Source organism: Humulus lupulus, chromosome 9 (genome assembly GCF_963169125.1).
Source record: "Humulus lupulus chromosome 9, drHumLupu1.1, whole genome shotgun sequence".
NCBI classification, from domain to species: domain Eukaryota; kingdom Viridiplantae; phylum Streptophyta; class Magnoliopsida; order Rosales; family Cannabaceae; genus Humulus; species Humulus lupulus.
Genome location: NC_084801.1, coordinates 113,211,704 through 113,227,749, shown reverse-complemented (window position 1 = coordinate 113,227,749; position 16,046 = coordinate 113,211,704). Strand labels below are relative to the sequence as shown.

The 16,046-nt window shown below is 32.6% G+C and overlaps 1 pseudogene; it reads left to right on the top strand.

The window, feature by feature from the left end:
* Positions 1–5,289: 5,289 nt before the first annotated feature.
* Positions 5,290–8,901, top strand: LOC133799947 (ubiquitin carboxyl-terminal hydrolase 10-like; annotated as a pseudogene).
* The last annotated feature ends 7,145 nt before the right edge of the window (positions 8,902–16,046 follow it).

Below are 16,046 nucleotides of genomic sequence, written 5' to 3'. Positions count from 1 at the left end.
GTTTTTAAGAGACTTGTAAAATATTTTTATGATGGTTTGACTCCCTCTAATCGTCAAATGATTCAATCTATGCATACTGGAAAAAATTTACAATTACAAGGGAAAGAGGCTTGGGATGCCCTTGAAGATTTCTCTGTTGATTCACAACAATGAAATTTTTTTTATCGTAGGCCTAGGTCAACTAATTCTCCAAAAAGAGGAGGAAGGTATGAAGTAAAAGATGAATTAGACTTAAGAACATCCTTAGACAAATTAGCAAGAAAAGTAGAAGCTTTAGCCATAAGCCAAGCTATAAATTCTCCAATGCAACCCAGAAAAGATGTTTGTTCTATATGTTCAAATCCTTGCCATAATGCCCAATCATGTCTTTCCTACCAAGAGGCCTATTCTAAGGAGGCCAATGCTCTTCATGCTTATGGGAAACCAAGTGATAGCCCATTTTCATCCACTTATAATTCAAATTTGAGAAACCATCCAAATGTTTCATGGAGACAAAACCCGCTTCCGATGAATCAAGGGCACCAATACAACACGCAAAACCAAACTCATGCCCCACAAAATCAACCATATCCTCAATGAAGGAAACCTTCCTTAGAAGATACTTTACAACAATTTATGCAATCCACTTAACAAATCCTACAAAACCAATCTCAATCAATTACCAAACTTGAGACACAAGTAGGACAACTCGCTACTACTTTAGCTAATAGATAAAAAGGAAAATTTCCTAGTCAACCTATCCCAAATCCAAAAGGCCAATATGAGATAGGAAAGTCTAGTCATGATGGAAAAGCAAAATCAATTTCAACTCTTAGGTCCAGAAGAACATTGCCAAACCCGATTACATACCCGAGGTTGAAAAAGAAAAAGAAAAGAGTCAACCTTCTAGTTCTAATGCCAATAACTCTTGAAAGGAGGATACTTCTATCAATCCTTTCATTCCCAAAGCCCCATTCCCACAAAGATTAATTCCAATTAAAAAATGCAGCCAATATAATGACATCTTACAAGTTTTTAAGCAAGTTAGTATCAATATCCCTTTCTTAGATGCCATTAAACAAATTCCTACCTACTCTAAATTTTTGAAGGATATTTGTACCATGAAAAGAAACACTAATGTTCCTAAAAATGCATTTTTAACTTAACAAGCTAATTCCATTGTTCAATATTTGAGTCTTGTTAAATTTAATGATCCTGGGTGTCCCATGATTTCATGCATTATTGGTGATCATTTTATTAACAAAACTTTACTTGATTTGGGTGCTAGTGTGAATTTATTGCCTTATTCTATTTATAAACAACTTGGTATTGGTGAACTAAAAACTACTTCTATAACTCTTCAATTAGCCGATTGTTCTGTGGAAATTCCTAGAGGCATTATAGATGATGTTTTGATAAAAGTTGATGAATTTTACTTTCCTGTTCACTTCATGTTCTTGATACTCAACCTGTAGAAAATGTGCATGCTCAAATTCCTATCATTTTAGGTAGACCATTCTTAGATACTTCTAATGCAATCATTAACTATCTACTAACAACATATAACATAAATCATATACATAAGACTATATTATAAACATATACTATAAAACATATATCATAACTCTAACCCATGTCCATGGTAAACATTGGGGTTTGCTAGCTAAGCAACTATAAGCCTCAAAATACATTGAGGTTTGCTAGCTAAACAACTATGAACCCCAAGCAACATAAAAACATTGGGGTTTGCTAGCTAAGCAACTATAAGCCTCAAAATACATTGAGGTTTACTAGCTAAGCAACTATGAGCCCCAAAGACTACAAGACATATTCATATATATCATAACGAAACATATCATCACATAACATATTATAACATAAACATATCATAACATAAAAGCATATAAAAACTATCCTATTTTCCTTACCAAAACCGGGATATTTGAGAACAAGAGCGGGACTAGAACACTCCTAAAACCAAAACTAAGAATGGTGAGTTTCTAAAGAAAAGAGATGAAAAGAAACTAAGCCATCAAAGAAGAAACTTACCGAGATGAACCTTAAATCAAACACCTAACCACAAAACCATAAACAGAAGTTAGGATCTAAAGGAAACTAAGGAATCATAAGAAAATAGAATTTATGAATAATATTTCCTTGGATGAACTAGAACCGATCTACACTTCAATATCGAAAACACACTTGATCTCACTATCCAAGTGTTTATAAAGCTTAAGATAATAAAGCCTTTATCCCAAAACCCAAGTGTATTTCTCTATAGAAATCCTAGTAGCTTGAAGGCTCTGAACACAGCTTGAAGAATGAAGAAAAATGGTTGAGCACTAGGTCCTATTTTCATAGTTTGAGGAGTGAAACTATCCTATTAAAAAAATACTTAAAACCTCAAATAAACATGATTATGATAAGTGTCATGCTCTTAATGGTTTTGGAAGATTCTAGAGTTTCTAGATCTTTCTTTTATTTAAACTTAAATCCTTAAATAAACATGATTATGATAAGTGTCATGCTCTTAATGGTTCTATCTAAACCTTAGGTTATAATAAATATATTTCTAGGAACAGCAATATTAATCAAACCTTATGTTATAATTAATATTCGTAAACTATAGGTTAAACTTATAAAATTCATAACTTGAACCAAAATCCACGGAATCTAACATACTACATACTACTACTAACATACTACTACTAACATACTACTACTACTACTACTACTACTACTACTACTACTACTACTACTGACAATGATATCATAGAATAGTTAAAAACCAAAGGAAATAGATATATGATTATTTTATTTATTTTTTTCCATATCTTACATGTTTCGTGGTATATGTTGTGCTATTTCTTAAAATTATAGTGAATAGAAGTGTTTTTGAAAAAATGTGATTGATTTCTATTTTATTGATAATATGAAGTATTATTATGGTTGTGTCACTACAACAAAAACCCCTTTCCATAACACAAAAATTTAATACTTTTAAAAAAGTATTATAATAGGTAAATAAGTATATAGGTGTAGGTGGGACTCAATTTTTGGCGCCTAATTTTTCCCCACCCGCCCAAAAAAATTTCGCACTGTCCTTTAAAGATATAAAAATTTGTTTTATCTAAATATAACAAAATTTTATTTATAAAATAAGTAAATATAATCCCTAAATCTCCTTCTCTCTCCCTCCATAACCAATCTTCTCCCTTTCTCTTTCGTTTGCTCTCTGCCAACCACTGATTGTCGCTGCCGTTCAAGCACCGGACCAGGAAGACAGGTGATGGGGGCCTGCGGCTTGGGGTGTGACAGGGAGGCTCGACTCGTGGGTCTACGGCGTGGCTCGCTCGTGGGTGCGACGGTGCTTGCAGTGGTGGGTCTACGGCGTGGCTCGCTCTACCAATGCCATACCCAAAGTCTGGAAGTCTGGGGCTTCTTATGAGGCCACAACTAAACTCATCACTAAATAAATTTAAATCCATATATGGATATTACATGTAGCTACTCAGCTGGAGTTTTGGAGTTCTGATAACTTTTCGGAGGTGGGTTTTTGAGTTTTGTTGAGGGGTTTTTCTTCTTTCTGGGGTTATGGATTTCATGGAGGAGGAAGAAGACATGGGATTTTGATTTAAAACAAAAAAGTGAGGGGTGAGAACTGTAAAAAAAAATCAGAATCAGGGTTCTTCTTTATGGCCACCCCTCAGGAGAAAGAGAAACCCAATAGGGTCTATCAAGTTTGGAAGGGAAGCAATGTAAGTTTTTCCTTCTCTTTTCTTATCCCTCTCAGTTGGGTCTTCTTTCTTTCTTTTATTTATTTATTTGTTTGGTTTCCTATAACTTGCCTTTACAAGTGATTTGATTGGTTATGAGCTCCAAATTTTTTTTTTGGATTTTTGTTTATTGGTTTGGAAAGTGGTTGTTGTTTTGGTTGTTTTTTGTAACCTTTGATTATGTTTATATGATCAGCTTCAATGGAAAAACTGCTGAAAAGTACTCTGAATAATGCAGTTGTTTAGTTAGCCTTACTAATTTGATTAAAGCATAAAACATAGGTGGATTATTATTATTGCATAGTTTGTGGTTTCTCATACTTGGTTTATTCTGGAGTTCAGGAAAGGAACATACGTTTTGGTCATCATTTTGCTATACTACAGTTCTTAATGATCTGATCTTCTGTGAGATTGAGTTATTTTTATATGTATACATCAATGGAGGAGAGAAACAAAATACAATTTATATGGACAAATAATAGTCTATAATAGGACTTAATTGCTAGGATCTTAAGTTTACCTTTTTCGGAGTTGTAGGTGTATATTGGATTGGAGTACTAGGAATTTTTAAAAGCGTTATGACATAGGTAAGGCAAGTTTAGCTTTTGATAATTGACTCAATGATAAGAGTGGCCAGTGTAATTTCCTCTTAATTATGATTCATTTTCTTCTAAATGTAATAAACTTGGGATAAGTTTCTGTAATAAGTTGCTTTATGTGTGTCTTTTTCTTAGAATGAACCTAATTGTGAGAGAGTACATGGAGCTCTTTGTGTTTGTTTATATTGTTTACTTTGACATAATTTAACAAATGGACAAATCTGCAGGACTTGACATTTCTCTTCCTAACATCTAGTAGAGATCCGGGTATTGTTCCTAGAAATACAAGGCCTCTTGAACCAGATGAAGCTGATGTTCCTACACCGTCAACTGATAAAACTTTAGAGTAAGCATACTTGAGTCATGGAGGACCCCAGAACCCTTTCTAGTTAGCATTCCAAAGCTAATAAGGAATTGATTGGAACGTTAATATGTGCCATAGAAATTTTGCGATCAAGCTTGGTGATTGAGTAAATATTATCACTGGTCAAAATAGAAGTAAGGATTTCTCTCTGTTTATCTTGTTATTAACATTTGAAGTAGTTTTTGAGTCTTACATGAAAACTGAGTATAGGTTTGTATTCTCCTATGCGTACTATTTCCCTTATTTTGAAATGTATAAAAATAATCCAAATAAAGATATTCATCAAATAATCAAACATGGAGATAAAGTGAAGATGTTTACCATTTAGGATTGCAATTCTATTTTCTTTCTCATACATGATTATTGTCTATTTCTCCCTAAATCTCTATCCCTATATCTTTCTATTTATCTTTTTTCTGTTGGTCTTTTATTTCTTGAATATGGGACCATTGTATTTAGTTTCACAATCACCAATTTCTCACAGTCGTATATGTTTCTTATACTTCAAATTTTCATCCCATTTTTTTTATTCTAGCACTTAATGTTTATACTTATTTTTGCTTCTATTTTTATGGGTATGTTTTATTTAGGGTTTTAGCTCACATTTCTTGAGGAAAAAAAGGGATAATAGTTTAGTGTTTGTTTGGGTCTTGATTCTTATTTTCTTCTCTGAGATGTTTTTGTGTTTACTATAGGTTCATGAAACATAATGATATGGTGAATATAAAAGTACATATAATTTTGGTTACTTGTACTAATGTTCTCCATTTTTATGTGTTTACATAGGAAATGAGTTGGCTTTGGTATCTATAGAACCATCAGGTCTTCAGTTACAATTGTTGGGGGGCCTACAATGTCAAATGGCCATGCAACTGGATATAGCTCTAATTTATATCAGGGAAATGTTGTAAGTTCGTCATTCTCAGATATTGATGATGGATATGATGTTTACAAGTCAACAAAAGGAGAAAGGGGAGGTTTGGCAGGATTGCAGAATCTGGGAAATACTTGCTTTATGAACAGTGCCCTGCAATGATTAGTTCACACACCTCCTCTTCTTGAGTATTTCTTGCAAGATTACAAAGATGAGATCAATACTGAAAATCCTTTGGGAATGCATGTAGGTTTTAGTTCTTTTTTTATCTTCTTTCTATTTTTATTTATGGGGATAACTTGAATTTTAAGTAGGTCTAGTGCTTATACAATTTCTAAAGAATATTTTAGCTGTGCAGGGTGAGCTTGCAATCGCCTTTGGTGAGCTGTTGAGGAAATTATGGTCCTCAGGGCGAACTACAATTGCACCACGTGTTTTCAAGGGAAAATTAGCTAGATTTGCTCCCCAGTTCAGTGGCTATAACCAGCATGATTCTCAAGTTAGTATTGTGTATTGAATAATAATTGCAAAGCTTTCAATACTGAATACTTCAATGTTTAATGTATTTTTATGTCCTGATGTTTATTTTTGGGAGAAATTTTAGCGCATGAAGTTGGAGAAATCAATCAGTTATTTATGTTTATAGTACTCTGGTTTTGGACTTATGCTTGCAAATGATACTGGGACTAAGTCTAAGTTTTGCTTTTATTTTTTCTCAGCCTTTTTAAATTGGGCAAATGCTTTTCTTACTAATATTTAGTCACTTCATTGAGCTGATGATTTTAAAATTAAAACCTCTTTGTGTGGCTTCAGCAAACAAATTTGTATTGTGCTTATCAGTACTTTATGACGTTAGGGTCTGTTAGATATGTTATGTATGATTAGTTTGTCCATATTGCAAATGAGATAAACCATTCAGGGTAGTTTACATGTAGCACACATACATGTATATATAATATGGGGTCGTCACAACAGGATTTTTTTCACTATCAATCGAGAAATCAATTTTGACTTCTTGATTTTAATCTAAAGTCCACCATATATCACCTTTATCCATATATCATCAATCCCCAAAAAATTTAAATACTACTTTTCATACAAATTATTTGTTCCTATCAATAGGCTAAAGAAGCATACCGATTATATATATAAATATATTTTTATAGTTTACTCTTTTTTACGATCACTATATTGCTTCATGTCATAAAATTTTCTCTTTGCAGTAACTTCTTGCATTCTTGTTGGATGGACTGCATGAGGATTTAAATCGTGTTAAACAAAAACCTTACATAGAAGCAAAGGATTCAGATGGTCGCCCAGATGAGGAAGTTGCCGTTGAGTGTTGGAAAAATCACAGGGCCCGGAATGACTCATTGATAGTGGATGTTTACCAGGTGAGTGGGAATTAAAGTCTTCTTTCTTGAAAGCTATATTTCTTCTTTCCTTGAACCATAAGCATTTATTTTTTCCTGTACTGGTACAAAAGTATTTTCTTCTCTTACAATGTTTATATGTTAATGGTCAGGGTCAATATAAGTCGACACTGGTTTGCCCAACATGTGGAAAGATTTCAATCACTTTTGATCCCTTCATGTATTTGTCGTTGCCGCTACCTTCAACTGCAACTCGGCAAATAATCGTGATTGTGTTTTACGGTGATGGAAGTGGTCTTCCTATGCCATACATTTTTAGTTTGCTAAAGCAAGGTTGCTGTAAAGATCTTAGTGAACAACTAAGTAATGCTTGTTGCTTGAATGCTGATGAGATTCTTCTGCTTGCAGAGGTAAATTTGGTTTCCATTGATATCTGCTACAATTTATTTTATTTATTCCCTTATTTTTAGTTCTAGTGGTTGAGTAACTGTAATTTTGATTGCCAGGTTTATGAACATAAGATTTCTCGATATTTGGAAAACCCCTCAGAGCTATTGGCTCCAATTAAGGAGGATGACCATATTGTGGCTTATAGACTTTCTAAAAACGTCGTGGGAAGATCTAGAGTTGAAATAATTCATCGACCACATGAAAAGTAAGCTTGCATCCCCATCCTTATGTAATTGGTAAATAGCACTGGTAAACATGTGATGTACAAACTGGTGTTGCCAATCCATCTATTGAAATATAGCTTTAACTAAGTAATTTCATAAGGGGATTATAGTATCAATTAAAATAATTATTGGCCTTACATAAGTAAGACTTGTTCATTAAGAAGCTGAAGTTCGTATGAATAAAGTTCAAGTGCTCCAAGTCAAGTGTTGACTGGATAATACTAGCTATATTATCTGCTTTTGAGAAATATGTGTTTTAATTTTTTGTATCCTAGTCATTTTATGTATTGGATCATCTACGCAGACTGCTTGTTAGACTTCTGCTGGATTTCCTAACTTAGATAGTTGGATTTTTCAGGTGCCCGTTAGACAGTGTTAAGGGTTGTTAGGGAAAGCTTATCGGTACCCCTTTTGTTACTTATTTAAAAGAGCCAATATGTGGAGCCAATATGTGGAGCCAATGTTGAAGCCGCTGTTACTAGATTGTTGTCACCTTTGAAGAGAACGCGTCCTTCAGTTAAGCTCCAGAGTGGTAAGGAAAATGGATTTGAAAAAGAGGTTATTGAAGAACCATTAAACAGCTACAATTCTAAGAACCTGTCAATGGATGATGCAGAAGTAGAGGAAAAATCCAGCGAAGCGTTATCCTTTCAACTTTTTGTTACTGATGGAAACAGTTCGAGCTGCAAGCCCATTGAGAAGGACACTTTATTAAATTCCAGTAGAGTTGTAAAGGTATATTTGGACTGGACTGACAAAGAACACAACTTGTATGATATCAGCTTTCTCAAGGATCTCATTGAGGTTCACAAGGCTGGGTTTACCGTGAAGAAAACTCGACCAGAAGCTATTTCTTTGTTTACATGCTTGGAGGCATTTCTGAAGGAAGAACCTCTGGGGCCTGATGACATGTGGTGGGATACCTATTCAAATTCAGATAATTTTATACTTTGACCTATGAAATAAATTGCCATTAATCGATGTCTTGTTCATTTTGTTTTCATTAGGTACTGCCCCAGGTGCAAGGAACATAGACAAGCTACCAAGAAACTAGACTTGTGGATGTTGCCCGAGATTCTTGCTTTCCACTTGAAAAGATTCTCGTATAGCAGATACCTCAAGAACAAATTAGACACGTCCTTGAATTTTCTTATTCAAGGCTTATATGTTGAATATTTAAGACTACTTGAATGCTTTAAGAACATTTTGTTGTTGATGACAGTGTTGAATGTTTTAAATTAATTTGTGGATTGTTAAAATAATGTTGAATGTTTTTACTATTTGTTATTTGAATATCAAGTTTATTTGATGATGCTAGTATATATTAGAAAGCTAATTTTAATTAAATAAAAAAAATTAAAATATAATAGAATAAATTAGTGTTATATAAATGAATATATAATGAGAATTTAAACTTATCTAAATATTAAAATACTACGAAAAATGTGTTATAATATCTATTACAATAACACTTTTTATAAGTAAAGAATTTTGTTATGCAAACTTCATTATATAACACAAATAATGTGTTATACTAAAGTGTAGTATAACACAAATTTATAAGTATTGAAATGTGTTATATACTCGACTATAAATAATATAATTAAACACTTATCTATTTATTAAAATAACACAGAAAGTATGTTATCGTTGACAGTATAATAACACATCTGTATAACAATGGTAAAGTGTTATGTAAAGTACTCTGACCTACGATAACATAGTCGGTCTAAACACATCAAAAAGTGTTATGGTATGTTTTTATAACACATTTTTGGAGTTATTAAAATCATTTTTTCTTGTAGTGCTACTCCCATCCTTTCTCAACTTTCTATGGAGAAACTCACTGGAGAAAACTTCCTTAAGTGGAAGCAAAGAACATCAACATAGTGTTGATTGGTGACAACTACAAGCTCGTCGAGCATTGGCTGGCGGCGAACAACAAGGATACTACATATTGACTAGTATGGTCGACACTCTCAAGACAAAGATGGAGAATTTCGAAACGGCCTATGAAATCATGGATCAGCTCCAAGACATGTTTGAGACAAAATCAATGCAAACTCATTTTGAGGCCACCAAGAAGTATGTCAATGCTTAAATGGCACCATCTCAACATGTTCGCGATCACCTGATCAAAATGAAAAACTATTTTCAAGAAGTTGAACTGCACGAAGCAATAGATGCGAAAACTCAAGTCAGCTTAATCCTCAACAGTCTCTCCTGCTTTCCTAGCGTTCACCACAAACTATGTGATGAACAACCTTAACTGTGGTCTGACGCAGCTCATGAACGAGCTTCAGACTTTCAAGTCTATCATGGGTGGACTAAGTAAGAGAGGAGAAAATAAGACTATTGTTGTTATTGCTGATCCAGCTAAGGCTGAAACTAACCAAGCTTAATCTTAAAAAGTAGGAAACAAGAAGAAAGGTTGACAAAAAACCAACCCCAGGCCTACAAAGGCACAAAGACGAGTGCACAACCAAGTGCATAAACATATGAAGAAAAGATTTTTCTCCAGGTCAAAATGTCCTTTTATACAACTCGTGTTTGCATCTATTCCTAGGAAAATTACACTCTAAGTGGTCCGATCCTTACATTGCTCGTATTGTTTTTCCACATGGAGCTATTGAAATTGAAAATCCTAAAACTTGTGATCTTTTTAAAGTTAATGGACAAAAATTAAAACCATTTTTAGAATTAAAAATCGATGAAGTGGATGAAATCCTCCTTGATGATCCTATTTACCAAGTTATTTGATTGCTTGCGATTACTCTTGGTAACTTGTGTTTTATTTGTTTTAGGTGTTTATTTTTGTGTGCTTGTTTTCGTGTTTACTTTCGTGTGTTTTAATTTTTGTTAAGCACTTTTTTTGCTCTCTTGACTATGCACCACGATGAGGTACGACCATTATAAACTTTAACCTCTTGTAAATTTTAATTTTAATTTATATTTTGACACATTGAGGACAGTGCTTAAATTAATTTTCGGGGTAGTGAGTTTAATGGTTATTTACTATTCATTTTGTTGAATTTTAGAGTGGAATTGTGTTAAGTTTCTTCATATAATTATGTTGTTTTTAATTTTTGTTTTTGTTTTAAACTTTGGTGAAATATTTTAATTCCAATGATCAGAATATTGATTGAGTGTGATTGTAGTTCTCTTAAAAATATGAATATTTCTTAAGCTTTGTTTCTAATTATTGGGTCAATTTTGCTTAAATTATATATATACATTTTTCATAAAAGAACACTTCTAATTTTTATAAATTTTTATGAAAAATAATTGTTCTTAAAAAATATATTTTAGAAAGCAAGATTGACTATTTGATTAAATAAATAAGCTTAATCTATATTCATATGTTTTTTAGAGCTATTATCATTGTGCAATTTTTGAGGAAGTACTTAAGATATCACCAATAAAAAAAATTAATTTTCTTTTGCTTGATGACTAGCAAAACTTTAAGTTTTTGGGTGTGATAACTCTTCAAAATATAGTTATTTTATCACATGTTATATGCTAATTGTTGCTTAGTTCTTAAGATTTTTAAGTAATTTATTAAGTTTTTAATTATCAATTAGGCCCAGCCATCTGCACCCCAAACCAGCCTGCCTTCTCTCCTCTCGAGCAAAAAAATGTCTCATTGTCCCCTTGTCCCACAAATGCCATTTTTTTACCCAACTTTTCTACATATTTTACAACAAATCCATCATTATACCATTAAATTTACCTCTACTCGTCATATTATTATTCATTGAGAATTTAATTTAATCAACTTAATTTATTAAAATTGATTATTTTAATACTTACATTTGGCTATAAATAGGTAGTTTTAAGACCATTTTTTGGGTGCTTAATTTTTGGTTTATTATCATCTTGTCTACACTTTCTCTCTATCATTCTCTTCTCCATTTTAGCATTTTTCAAAAGCATTTTCAAGTATGTATCTCTTTTGTATTGTAATTTCTACTCTATTTATGAGTTTCTAATTTTTTTTTTAAGATTATTAAGGTGATGATGAAACATAGATAATGTTTATTTTGATGTCGATTTCCAATTTTGTCCAATAAAGTCTATAAATTTTCTTCTTCAAATATCTTCTTTCATCTTTAATATCTTGTATTTTTTTATTGTTGGAACATATTTACACTTTGTTTTTCATTTGGGCAAAATCATAATATTCTCTCATTACGGTGTGTCATTAAAATTGAGCACATCCAAGCTTAGAGAAAAAATATTATGTTTTTCCTTATAAGTAACGTTCTTTGATTTCTTTATTGTTTCATTAGATTGATTCACACTCAATACTTTGAAATTATAATTTTATAAATGAATATAAATCCTATATTTCGATAATAACTTGTGCTTAAATAATAATTCTAATTTGAAAAAAAAATGATAGTTTAATTAATTTCTACTATAAATAAAACTTGGGAATCAATATACTTATAAGTATTATTAAATTTACATTTTGTGGATTCTAATAACGTAATAATCTTTCTTTTACAACTTGTTACAAATCATAATTTGTATATTTTTCTTGTCTTAAATATCGTTATTTTCTATCTTTTATTTTATTTTCTTTACATTAAATCTTATTAATCTTTGGAGCTAGGTTAGAATTTATTTAATTTTGGTTTAAAATAGTTTCTTTTTATTTTAGTCAATTCCTTTTTGTTCGACCTCATGCTTACACGAACACTATGCTCCATATACGATTCATGCGCTTGCGAGTTATAAATATTTAAAACATACCCACTCTTGTGTCCATCAATAAGAGTGGATGTATATGGGTGTGTTGGACTAGGACCAATATTGATTATTGATAGATAAATTAGTATCATTGTTTTTTGGGGTTTTATGCCCTAATTAAAACTCAATTTCTTTGTAATCTCATTTTATTATCAATAAAAGAATAGAAATTATTTTTAACTTAGTCAATCACTTTGCTCACATGTTTTATTTTCATGATTATTTTTTTATTATAAACTTCTATTAAATCTCGAGCATATAGTTAATCATAATTATAGTGACGTAATCACAATGGAATATAAATATGATTATGTGTTCAAAATAAGTTAGTCCTAAGATTAGTCAGTGCACAGGATTTACATTGACTTGCAAATCTACGATATAATCTACTTACACATTGTAGTGTTATATTCTTTCCATAATATTAGCAAAGTAGACAAGATAGGATGTATTTGTTACATCAGATTGGATTGATATTGACAGTAGATAGGATAAGTAAACATACATTTATTATCTATTCTAGTCATATCATATAGGTCAATACAATCTCAATTATGAGTGGTTAGTATTCTAACCGATTGTATTATTTGACTTCTTTGACTTGTTCGTTACTAGCTTACCCTATGGACTAGCCCACACTTACATCTTGGGAAATCGGTAGTATAATTGAGTGGGAGTGTTAATAATAGATATGCACATCTATAGCTTCTGATGAAGAAGTTAAACGATGGTTTCTTTTTAGTTTGGTTCGAGGTGCTAAATGATAGAGATCTCATTTCAATAATTAATATTAGTTTGCTGAAATATCATTTACAAAGAACTAAGTGTTTTAAGGATAAAATGCAGTGAGGGGTAAAACAGTATTTTAGTCTCATTTCATTGTAGACCGTCTACAGACGATTGTGTGATAATTATGGTTGTAACAATGGATAATTAATAATGTATCTATATTGCTTATCGAGCGTTCTATGAATTCAAGAGTGCAATTCTGAGTCTTTAGTGGAGTCACGAGGAATTAATAAGTTAGTAAATTTATTTGTTAAATTTATTGATAACTTATTAAAGCTTGATTTCATAGGCCCATGGTCCTCACTGTACCTTGGATAAAATCATCTAGATATTCTCAATTAATTTATTTAATTATCAATTATTAACTAGATCAATTTTGGATAGTTTCACAGAGTTATACAATCTAGAGAAGAAAAAAGATTTTAGGGTAGATTTATTAATTAAGACAAATTGGCGTCTAAATTAATAATTAAGTTTAATTCAATGTTAAAATTATAAATAATTAATTTGATAAAGGATTTATATATTTTTTAATTAATTAATTAATAAAAAATAATACGAGCTTAGATTTTAAGTCCAACGAGTTTATAATTAAATACATAATTTCACGGGCCTAAAGCCCATGATAATTTTGACCTAATGGTTGATATTAACTATTATTTTATTTATTTTTTAATTAAATATGTGACCTAATTGAGCCTACAAAAGAAATGTTAAGTGATAGTTGAAAACAGATGATCAAAAGATCTATTCTTGATGCTTTAGGGTTTTAGACTCTCTCTAGAGCAAAAGTCTTTTTCTAAGCCTCTATATTATCTTCTTCTCTTTTTATCTATCTCACATGTTCAGAATTGTCCACTCTAGTCTAGGTGATTCTAAGGATATTTTGGAAGACTGTGAAGAAATTAGAAGATCAGTTCAGTTTCTTTATGATACCCTGCGACAGAAAGGATACAATGGTTAGAGAAATTGAAGGAAGGACTTATTCATTCTGTTGCACATAATGTAAGTATTCTTATCATTATCTCTTTTTAAATTCAATTATATAAACATGTTCTAGGTTTTCTTATATTAATTTGTTTAATATATGATTTACATGAAAATAAATAAGATCATTTATAAGTTTTCCCAACAGGCCATGCATATTATTTCTCTCTTGATGGGTATTCGGGATATAGTCAAATCTTCATTGTCCCAGAAGATCAAGAAAAGACTACATTTACATGCCATTTCGGGACTTTTGCCTATCATCACATGCCTTTTGGATTATGCAATGCACCTGCGACTTTTCAAAGGACTCAGTTTGGATGTCCTAGGTGGAGTAGCTAAGGACTATTCTATTTCAGAGATGGGTTTGCTAAGATACAAGGATCATATTTGTGTTCCGATTGACATGGGTATTAGACGAGAGATCCTTGATGAATCTCATACCACACCATATTCATTACATCCAGACACCACAAAGTTGTATCAGGATCTAAGGTCATTGTATTGGTGGCCTGGGATGAAGAAGGACGCAGTTGACTATGTAGCGAAGTGTTTAACCTGTCAGCAGGTAAAGACTAAACACCAGCGGCCAGAAGGGTTGTTACAGCCTTTAGGTACCCCAAGTGGAAATGGGAAGATAATACTATGTATTTTGTGGGAGGCTAGCTCAGGACAGTGGGGCAACATGATTCGGTATGGGTGATAATTGACAGATATACCAAGTTAGCTCATTTTCTGCCAGTGAGGACAAACTATACCATGGACTAGTATGCGGAGTTCTATGTGAGGAAGATTGTACACCTCCATGGGGTTCCAAAATCTATAGTATCGAATTGGGATCCCATTTTTACCTCCATGTTTTGGGGTAGATTACTGAAGGCTATGGGGACTCAATTGAAATTCAGTACAACCTTCCATCCTCAGACAGCAGGCAGTCTGAGAGGATTATTTAGATACTGGAGGACATTCTTAGAGCATGAGTGCTAGACTTTTAGGGGCCTTGGAGTAAGTATCTCTCGTTGATTGAATTTTCATACAATAACAATTATCAGTCAACAATTGGAGTAGCTCAGTACGAGACATTGTATGGAAGGAAGTGTAGGTCATCCATTCTCTGGGATGAGATGGGAGAAAGGAATTATTTGGGTCCAGAGATGGTTCAGAAGGCTAATGAGGCTATTGAGAATATCCGAGTTCGAATGCTCACCTTACAGAGTAGACAGAAAAGCTATGCTGACCCTAAGCGTAGGGACGTGGAGTTCCAGGTAGGGGACCACATATTTTTTTGAGTTTTGCCACTATGAGGAGTTAAGAGGTTTGGAATAAAGGGCAAGCTAAGCCCTAGGTTCATAGGACCTTTGAGATCCTGGAGAGGATCGGGCATGTAGCCTATGGATTGGATCTACCCCCGTCATTATCAGGAGTACATGATGTGTTTCACATCTTGATGTTTCGAAATTATATGTCAGATATGACTCATGTATTGGGATATGAGGATCTAGAGCTATAGACAGACGTGTCTTATGAGGAGCGCTAGTGCAGATCCTGGACAGAAAGGAAAAGGTTATGAGGAACAAGAAGATTCCTCTAGTTAAGGTTTTATGGAGGAATAGCAAGGTCGAGGAAGCAACCTGGGAGCTAGATTTGGTTATGCGGGATCACCATCCCGAGTTATTCAGGTAAAATTCGAGGATAAAATTTTTAGTATGAGGGAATAGTTGTAACGTCCTGAATTTGCTAATAGGGCTTAGTGCCTTGATTAGCGTGCCGGGAAGGCATAAATGGATTATTACATGAACTTATTAATTGAATATATGTATGATTATGTGAAATATGACTTATATTAAGATAAATTTACTTATGCATGCTTATATGTGCT